This window comes from Furipterus horrens, unplaced genomic scaffold (assembly GCF_987537825.1).
Source record: "Furipterus horrens unplaced genomic scaffold, mFurHor1.1.pri manual_scaffold_17, whole genome shotgun sequence".
In the NCBI taxonomy this organism is placed as follows: Eukaryota; Metazoa; Chordata; class Mammalia; order Chiroptera; family Furipteridae; genus Furipterus; species Furipterus horrens.
In genome coordinates, this window is record NW_028327187.1 from 24,106,674 (window position 1) to 24,117,213 (window position 10,540).

Consider the following 10,540-nt stretch of genomic DNA (forward strand, 5'->3'; position numbering starts at 1 on the left):
GAAGGGAGGGGGCTGTGATTGGGATGGGGGATGTGGAAGGACTTCTGAGATGGATGGCAAAGTTCTATTTTGTGTCCCAGGTGGTGGTTACAAGAGTATTTAAATTGCAGTGCCTTACTAAGCCATACTTCCATTGTATGTAATTTTCTGTATCTGAGTTTTCTTTTGTAATAAAAAGATTACAATAAATAAAGAAAAATACACAAATATATGTTCTAGGATGTAAGGGAAGAAGAGAGGGAGGGGAGAATGAGGGGAGGAGGAAGGAAGGAAGGAAGGAAAAAGGAAGGAAGAAAGGGTAGAAGAAAAGGGCAGACCTGGGGTGAGGGAGGATGAGGGGAAGAAAAATACAAGGATGGGGAGGAGTTTCACCACACCCAGTGTCCTGAAGTCAAACAGATAAGCAGCCTCAGGCAGGCAGCCAGTATCTGAATGGTCCACCAGGCTGTGAGCAAATATGGCACAAGCTTGTCCAAGAGGCAGCATTATCCAGAGACCCCCCAGTATGCAGGATCACAGGAAAGCAGGGCCCAGTGTGAGGAGGTAACTGGGTCGCAACAATGATGTGTCAGGTTACCAGGTGAGCAAAGTCCTAGCAAGAAGGTACCCTAAAGTCGTCTAAGCTGGAGAGTCTTCAACTCCCCTTGAATAAAGAAAGGAAGCAGGTTCTTTCTGCTGACTCTTCTCTGGGTTCTGACTCAAGTACACAGATGACTATTTTTTTTTAAGTTGAATTTATTCGAGTTATATTGGTTTACAAAATTATACAAGTTTCAGGAGCACAATTCTACAAGACATCATCTATACACTGTATTGTGTGTTCAGCACCATGAGTCAAGTCTCCTTCCATCACCATTTATCCCCTCTTTACACTCTTCTACCTCCCTAACCCCCTTTCCCTCTGGTCATCACCTTGCTGTTGTCTGTGTCTATGAGATTTTTTGCTTAATCTCTTCACATTTTTCACCCAGCCCCACAACCCCCCTTCCCTCTGACAGTTGTCAGTCTGTTCTCTATGAGTCTGTTTGTTTCTATTTTGTTTGTTAGTTTATTTGTTCATTAGACTCCACATGTAAGTGAAATCAAATGATATTTGTCTTTTTCTGACTGGTTTACTTCACTTAGTGTAATATTCTCCAGGTCCATCCATACTGTCACAAAAGGTAAGATTTCCTTCTTTTTTACCTCTGAGTAGTATTCTATTATTTCACCCACGGAAAGGCCTCTTTGTCACTGCTGACTACTCCCTCCTCGTTCCTCCCCCTACTCAGGCCATGCCTCATTGATCTTTTCTTTGACAGCCCCTTAAATATTGGTGCTTCCCAGGGTTTGGATCCAGGCTTGTTATCATCTTCTCTGTCTCCTTTTCCTGGTGAGCTCATCCACTCCCACAGCTTCTGTTACCACCTCTATGCCAGTGCTTGCCAACTCTACCTCCAGTTCCAGCCTCTTTCTTAAGTCTCAGACTCTATCTCTAACCACTTACTTTGGTCATCTCCACCTGGAAGTCCAAAGGTACAGGCTTAACGTGTCCTCATGCTTCTCAGTCCCCGCCTGAGCTGTTCCCCTCCTCACCTGGCTGTGAACTTCTAAGCACGCCAACCAGATCTTGTTCCACAATGCCAGTACCCAGTGCCAGGGAGCTGGGCCCTCTGCCACTTCACTCAGCCCAGACAAAGATCACTACCACTTCATCCTGTTTCCATTCCCATTCTCAGATTGACCCCATGATCTTGAACTCCTATCTCTTATCCTGATTCAGACCTCACATTCACCCTGTAGAGTTCAGAGCAGATGGTACTGTTCCGTTACAGGCCCCTGGATACCCTTGAGTGAGCTCTGTCCCCTGTTATACCAGGTAACCCATTGGTCCCATCCAGTCCAGGTTCTAATAGCAACTTACTGCTCGTTGTTCTTTTTCTGTTTGCCCCAGCCCTGGGCTTAGAAACTAGATGTCTCGTTTGGAAAGAAGTACTCTTCTTGAGGTCATAGGGTTCTGCTAAAAAGGGCCATCGCTGCTGTCTTATCAGAAAAGGTTATGGGGAATTACTCAATGCCTTGACTACCCTTAGAGCTATGCATCCAGCCGTCACAGACAGACTCTGGTCCAGGTTATGTAGAAAGGAGAGAGATGGCTGTTGTGGCAGAGGCATACTCTCTATAGATATTAACTGAAATGATAATCATTCAGGAAGACTAACAATGCTTGTATTAAGGAAGATACTGCATCTATTACTGAGCAATGCCACGGCTTCCTGGTGATAGGTGATGAGAAAATCAACAAATTGTGGTCCCAACCCTTTCCATCTGGACTATTCTGTGCTCTACAAAGAGCAAGAAACTGTTCTGAATGCACAAGAAGAAACCAGAGGATCAAATCTGTATGTTGACCCATGTGACAATGGACTCTGGTCCGAGAGGCCCAATACAGGCTCCATCTCAAGGACTCCTATTTTGTACCTGTGCCACACCAGCTTCGTGACCACTTCCAGCTCCAGCTGCTCTAAATAAACTCCAATCTAATCTACTCTTCTCCCAGTCCTGCACTAGGCAGCCAGAACCCCTACTGGATTCTCCCTAGGAACCTCAGAAAAAAGATTTTCTTTTCCATCATTGACATCTTCACTTAGGTCTAACAGGCACCTCAAACTTGACCTGTTGAATAGATATGTTTATTTCCACTTCACCCACTATCTGTTCTGTCTGGTAAATGACACGCCATCCACTTACACAAGCCAATCAAGGCATCATTCTTTTTTTGGTAACTACTTCTTTGAGATATAATTTGTATGCTGTACAATTAAACCTTTCAAAATATACAGTTCAGTGGTTTTTAGTATGTCAACCAAGTTGTGGAATTATCACCATTATTTAATACCAGAACATTTTCATCCACCCAAAAAGAAACTATATTCCTGTTAGTAGTCTCTCTTCATTGGCCCCTGCCTCCCTTATTTGACAAACATTAATCTTTTCTGTCTCCACAGATTTACCTGTTCTGGGTATATCACGTATATGGAGTTATTACATGTGGTCTTTCACATCTGGCTTCTTTAAATTTGCCTTAATGTTCTCAAAGTTCAGCCATGTGGTAGCATGTATCAGTACTTCATTCTTTTGGGGGCTGAATAATATTCCATTATATGGATATTAACTTTGCTTACCCATTTATCAGTTTATGGATATTTTTATTGTTTTGACCTTTTGGCAATCATGAACATGGTTGCTATGAACATTCATTTACAAGTTGTTATTTGAACACCTGTCTTCAGTTCTCTTGGGTGTACACCTAGGAGAAAAATTGCTATGTCATAGGGTAATTCTGTGTTTAATTTATTAAGAAGCCTCCAAACTGTTGTTCATAATGGCTATTCCATTTTATATCCCACCAACAGTGTATAACTATTCTAGTTTTACCCCATCTTCACCAACACTCTTTCTTTTCTTTGTTTTAAATTATAGCCATCCTTGTGGGTGTGAAGTGGTACCTCATTGTTATTTTGACTTGAGTTTTTCTACAGACTGATGATGCTGAGCATCTTTTCATATACTTATTGGACATTTGCATTTTGGCTTTGAAGTAGACTTACTTCTTCATAAATCTAGTCTCTTTTGTTTTTTCTCCTACCACTTTCTTGCACCCTGCCCCCTTCTTACTCTCCTTCTTCTTAGTTTCCTTCATGGGCTCCTTCTGTTCTGTCTGCCCACCCCTCAAATTTGATCTTTCCTAGGATTTTATCCTAAGTGTTTTGCTGTTGTTGTTGTTGTTGTTCTCACTCCTTACATTGTCTTTGGGTGATCTAATGTTCCCCATAGCTTCACTTCTGTCTCCAAGTTGGCAACTATCAGATCTTCATTTTCAGAAGAGATCTCTTTCCTGGGCTCCAGGCCCACATATCCAGCTTCCTCCGTTATGGCCTCACACAATCAATGTGCCCAGACAGCCCCCGCTCTACTCCCACCACCCCAGACCAACAGCTCTTTCGCTCAGTCACACAGGCCCAAAACCTGGAGTATTCTCTGGCTCCTCATTCCAAACTTATAATCAATCACAATAGCCTACAGATTCTGCTCTGTGGATGTTTCCAAATAGGTCATAAGCCCAACAGAGACTTAATACACTGAGCTATTTTCTGGCCTAGCAATCTAGGTAATAAAGTTCTCAAATTGAGCATGCTCATAAAATATTTTCAATTCAACTGAGTACTTGGCCTGCTTGAAACCTATTTCTTAGGTCAGGCATCAGAGGTGGGGACCTTATTTCTGGGTTTAATTTTACTTCTTTCTATGCCTGCTACCCCTACTCTGGTCTCCATGCCCTCATTATCTCTCACCTGGAATACTACAAGGATCTCCTAACTGGTGCCTCTGCCTCAGTCTCTCTTAGTCCTGAAATCTGTTTTCTATACTCTGAGAAAGCATAGCTTCCAGAAGCACAACTCTGATTATGTTGCACCCATTTAAAAAATACTTTCAACAGTTCCCTTTTGAGTGCACACATAGGCTGAAATCTAAACTCCGAGGCAAGTATTGAAGATCCTTTGTGATTTGGCCCATTCTGACTCTCCCAGTCTCATTGATTGTCTCTCCAGCTGCACTAAACTACCTGCATGCCAAGAACAAACAATGCTTTAAAATCCTCTGACCATTTGCTCTTGTTGTTCTGACTGTCTAGGATGAGCCAGCTCTCCCTTATTCCCTTCCTGTTCCACTCCTGCAACAACTGAAAAACTTATTCTCCAAGGTCCTTTATAAATATAATCTCCCCTGTGAAACGTTGTTGAATTTTTCTGGACAAGGTGAGTCACTCAATTTCATCTCATTCAGCTAGCACACATTCATCTCCTGTTACATGTCATGCAATATTAGGCACAAAGATACAATAATCATAAACTATACAGGCCCTGCCCCCCAAAAGCTCATAATACACTGTGGAAGGCCAGGTAAAGAAAAAAAAATTGAAGACAGTGTAGTAAATGCTATGGGTAGGGGTTTGCACAAAGGACGATGGAAACATCTAGGAGGCACTCAATAAACCTGCCTGGAGAGCTCAGAGAAAGGTACAGTGAAGACAAAAATTGTGAGCTGTGCCTCCAAAGAGATTGTGATATGAGATACAGAAGAAGAAGTGACCTTTAGAAAGAAAATCCTGAGTTTACTTCAAGACATGTTGAGTTTGAGGGACCTGTGGAACATCAAGGAGGAGATACTGAGTAGGTACTTGGAAGCACTAAGGATTTGCATCTCAGAAAATTCTTGTGAGGTGGTGATGTGCATTCAGGAGAGGTCAACACTAAGTGGTAGTAGAAGCCTTAGGAGTGAGTGGGAGGTAAGGCCGGGAAGGAGGTTGATCTCACAGCTAGCCCCTTTACGGCAGACTGTTGCAGTCTTACCTCTCACCCATTCTGTGTAGCTCAACTACCAAGTTGAGTGTAACTCAAGGGGAAAGATTGATGTTTGCTCAGGTGAGCATTTCTCCACCTCCCCCAGCACCTTCTTTACTGCGTGGCATTAGAGTTGGCACCCAATACCTGCTTACTGAACACTTGACCAATACTCACTGAGATGAAGGATGTGTATCAAGTGGCTATAACTGTGGGAGAGGAGGACAGGGCACTAACAAGACAATAACACTAATGGTTGTTTTCAATGATGCTAGTAAAGATCTCAGAGCCTTTGGGATTGGGCACAGAACAGGTTTGAGAGAAAGAGCTCAGCAGAGAAAAGAAGGCATCAAAAAACAGAGGTAGAAGTTCCCCTCAAAAAGCTTGAAAACAATCAAGGTCAACACTGGCGCTTAGTCACCAGCCTCACGTTAGAAGCAGTTTTGGCATGATCAGATAAAAGCTAAGGAAGAGCATGTTTCTGGAAAAGCATGACAAAAGATAGGATGTGGGAAAATAATATGTCTATTTCACCCCTAACCCTTAGTGTGCTGAGGTCAGGCAAGGGGCAGGGAGTGAGATACAAAGGAGCCAGTCTTCCAGTGCTTCTGTGGTTAACATTTGGCAATTGGGTGAAGAGAAGACTAAGGAGAAAATGTACCTCACCTTGATCAAGAGTCTCTCAACTTATATCCAATGCACTGAACCACTTGGACAAATGCAGACTGTAGGAAGCAAAGAGGTGTTCTGCCTGCTGGGTGAAGGCTCATAAGGACAAAATGTCTTATTACTCAGTTTGGGGAACTCATCACTCAGTGCCCGAGTGGAATGGTTAAGAGGTTTGGGTATTAGCCTTTAAGCCACCCAGTTGACAGTTTTGTTTTCAGGTGACATTTCCCTACATTTGTTTTATATTATATTTTATCTATTTACACACCTTTCAATCCAGCCATCAATCCATCTTATTTTTTGATTCATTTCAAAATAAGCTTCACACAATAGTACACTTTACTCCTAAACACATAGCGTTCATATAATTAACTAGAGTGCAAAATGTGTTTATTGTTCTTATTTGAGGTAAAATTTGCACTCAGGAAATGTACAGATCTTAAATGTACCATTTAATGAGTTTCATTTTCATGAGTATACATCTGCACATCACAAACTCTTATCATAACAGGAAATGTGAGTTACTTCTGCTCCCCTTGACAGACACCTCTGTTGACTGTATTCTTAGGTCATCTGATTGAGGAGCTAATACATTTTTGGTGGATGCTAAGGTGATATTAGTAAATGTAGCAGACACTGGAGTAGAAAAAACTAGTGAGCTATATTGAATACAGTATTCCCTCACTTATCGCAGATATTACATTCTAGACACCCCCCCCCGCGATAGGTGAAAATCCACGAAGTAGGAACCTTACATTTACTTTAGTATTTATATCTATTTTAAGGCTTTATAAACCTTTCCCACACACTTATAAACCGTTCCCAGTCCCTTATTAACCTTATAGCGAAAAATCCGTGATAAATAATTAAATGTAATATTTTTTAAAAATCCCACGATACAGTGAAGCCACGATAAGTGAACCACAATATAGAGAGGGACTACTGTACAGTAGAATTCTAAATCCTAAAGAGTGCACAATTTCCCTTAGGGCAGAAAGAATGTACAGCTGTAGGAAGCCTCAGAGACCGCAGCAAACCTCACAGGTTTGGGAATGGGAGTAGAGAAAGGGGTCTTGGAGTAATCCAATTGAAATTCAAGTGTGTAGAGTCAAGCGTCATTCCTATTCCACTAAATCTAGAATTGCAATAGTTCCAACCAGCTGGGTGAAGGATGACCTTTGGATTCTATATGGGAAATGTGGGACTGGACCAGGAAGAGAATGGCTAGACATATAGAGGGTCCCCAGAAAGAAGTTCTCCAGACTGGGTACAATCGGGGCTTTGTGAAGTCCTTAGTACCCACCCTCCCACTGCGGCTTACTCAGAATGTGCTCAGTGCTCTAAATCTAATCACTTATGTAATGCTCTTACTGATGAGGATCTTTTTAAAAGTATCTGAAATTTGGATTTTTTTTACAAAGCACAAATGCCCTTCCCTCCCAGTTTCAGTGATTCAAGGAGGTCTGATGCTCTGGTCATCACAGAAGGAGTTCTGTCTTAGAGAAGACTAAAGGCTGAAATGTGTTTAAGGTCAGTGCTTTATATAGCAAGCAAGGCACTCCCTTCTCTCCTCACAGGCTCATCAAGTCCCAAGCTACACATAAGATGCCCCCACCCAGGCTAACTATCTTTAGCAATGCCCTACTGACAGCCTGAGCTAACCAAGTGGGTCAGATGCCACAGCCATGGTTAGAGAACCACTCCTTCGTGGCAACTACTGACCCACAAAACAAATGTCAACTGTAGGTCACACACAATTATAAAAAGCAACTTCTGTTTGCAGTGACCACTTCCTAAGGAAGGGTAAGGCATTGGGGCCCTGTTTTAGCCTTCAAGGAACCCACACCAGATGATTAAGAAAGTAGACCATAACACTTGATTCAACAATGTGTTCTGTTTCACAAATATGCTTCATTTTTTCTGGTGGCTTTTAAGAAAGAGGGAAGACATGTAAGAGAGTGGGAATAGGGTGGCAGAAAGCAGAGCTGCTGGAAGGGAAAAGGAAGTTGGAAGACAACTGAAAAAGAACAAGGGGGGAACAGACATGAGTTGGCAATAAGAGGTGACTAAAAAAGCAAAGTAAAATGGAAGCTAAGGTAAATGGATGTAGTGCAGAAAAAGGAGACAGAAAGATACAAAAAGAGAGAGGAAATGAAATGGAGAAAATCAGAGAATCAGCTAAGCTAACTTATTAATTTTACTGAGGGGGAAACTGAGGCCCAGAGAGGGAAAATCATTTGGCCAAAGTTTTGCTGCTGGTTAATGCTTGAGCTGAGGCTAGAACTCAGATCTCCAGACTCCCAGGTTAGGAGCATGTCTATCATAGCACAGGCAGCCTACATTGCAGACTTTCTGAGAGAACCTTGACATCATTCATTCAGGCAAGAACTTACATAATGAATATGAATATAGGGAGGAAAGCAGAAAGCACCAGATCCCACCAGACCAACTCTGGGCAATTGAGCGACATAGTATCATCAGAACCAGATGTCTCAGGTCCATGAGGTACTGAGGAACTGTAGGGTGTCTAGAAGGGACTTGCTGGAGTCACCAGGTTCAGTGAGGTGAATGGACATTGCCCCCTGAACTTGTCTATGGATGGATTCCCTTAGCTAGGAGGAACACAAACCACAGGCTGGAGATCTGTTCCTTCTCAGAGCACATCTACACATCCCCACCAGTTCCAAGTGCAGAGGTAAAATTCTGAAAATTTCAGAGGTTCCTGGGAAATTGGAGACAAGATGGGTTAAGTCTCGCCTACTACAAGCTGACCCTTGGCTCACTCTGGGCTGGGCTGGCTCACTGCACTCTGCCATTCCAAGCTAAGAGTGAGATCCAGGCCAACTTCAGCTTTGTCTTCCTGTTAGGGTCCCTCAAGACTGATTGCTCCAGAAAGTACTTCATGGTTGCCCCCAAATACTTGGAAATTCACTAGGAAGCACAGTCTAATCTTCCTTTCACAGATTCACAAACTTTTGACTGAACTTTGCCCGGGCTAGATATATGAGTAATTAGGCATGGAACCAGAGGTTACCAAACTCTGCCCTATGCTTACACATATACACATACACATGTGTAGAAAATGCTTTTGATCCATTCTTTAAAAGCCCCTTTCTAAGGAGCATTTATCTTTTTAAAGGGTAAATATGGATTTAATTCCCACTCAGCTTCATCAATCCATATAGGCAAGTTTCCTTAGTCTCCTAGTGTTCTGGTCTAAAATCCCTGTTAGTTCAACTCCAACACCTGGGCTTAGGGTGGGGTGATCTGGGGAGGCCCTGGTGAATGTGGCAAAGAGTAAATGTTGTGAGTAAATAATAAAGTGTCCTAGGTGGCAGAAATATCTGTGTATAGTGACTAGCACATAATAAATGCTCATTAAAGATTTGCTATAACAATTCTTTGATATCAGTTAGCCCAATGTCATTTTACTAAAGTCCAGAAAGATGAAACAACTTGTGCAGGATCATACAGCTTGTCAGTAACAGAGCCTCCACTAAGTCATAGGTTTTTATATCAAAGACGAGTTTTTAAAATATAGGATCCTTCTAGAATGATCATTTCTTTGAATTGCCAATGTGGTCTCCTTGGACCTAGCACCCAATGGTGAACTGAAAGTGCTCATAACTTCCTCCCACTGGGTTTCATCCTGCCCTCTGGTACAATATAGAAGAAGCCAAATCCTTGTACTTGGTAGGGATTTGATGATGCAGCTCCTTTGATTCCCTGATTCCTTCAACTGTTCTCCATGTGACACCCTTTCCAATCACCATCTTTCTTACCCTCTGATAGTGATGCCTGAGCTGGATGCCACCTCTGAAGGGGACTGCCTGGGCCAGTGCAGGGGCATAATGGGATACTTTGCTCCTTCTTCTGGGTATTATTAAATTGTGTTGGCAGTTTTAGCAGTCCCATAGCACGATCCACCCTTATTTAACTTGTGGTCAGCTCAAACTCCCATTTTTTCATATGCACTATTGTCAAGCCATGTCTCCCTCCTGTGGTCTTTGTACAAACACATATTGGTAAACTATACGAAACACTTTGTATGAGCCCCACTTTCTAGTTTCTGATCACTGATGGATGATGCCATCAAATTATTCTAGGTGCTCACTTCGGCAGCACATATACTAAAATTGGAATGATACAGAGAAGATTAGCATCCCTCCTATACAAGTATGACACACAAATTCGTGAAGTGTTCCATACTTTTTTTGTTTATAGCAGCATTATTTACAATAGCCATGTGCTGGAAACAGCCTAAGTGCCCATCAGTGGATGAGTAGATCAAACAACTGTGGGACACTACACAGCAGAAAGAAAGAAGGAGCTCCTACCTTTCATGACCACATGGATAGAACTGGAGAGTATTATGCTAAGTGAAATAAGCCAGGTGGTGAAAGACAAATACCATATGATCTCACCTATAAATGGAACCCAATGAATAAAACAAACAAATGACACAATAGAACCAGAGGCAGCGAAAC

At 42.3% G+C, this 10,540-nt stretch overlaps 1 non-coding gene across 1 annotated transcript; it reads left to right on the top strand.

Annotated features, from left to right (window-relative positions):
- Nucleotides 1-10,159: 10,159 nt before the first annotated feature.
- Nucleotides 10,160-10,266, top strand: LOC149990695 (U6 spliceosomal RNA). The gene has a single exon (XR_016508719.1). It is a non-coding gene; the product is annotated as a U6 spliceosomal RNA (small nuclear RNA).
- Nucleotides 10,267-10,540: the final 274 nt, after the last annotated feature.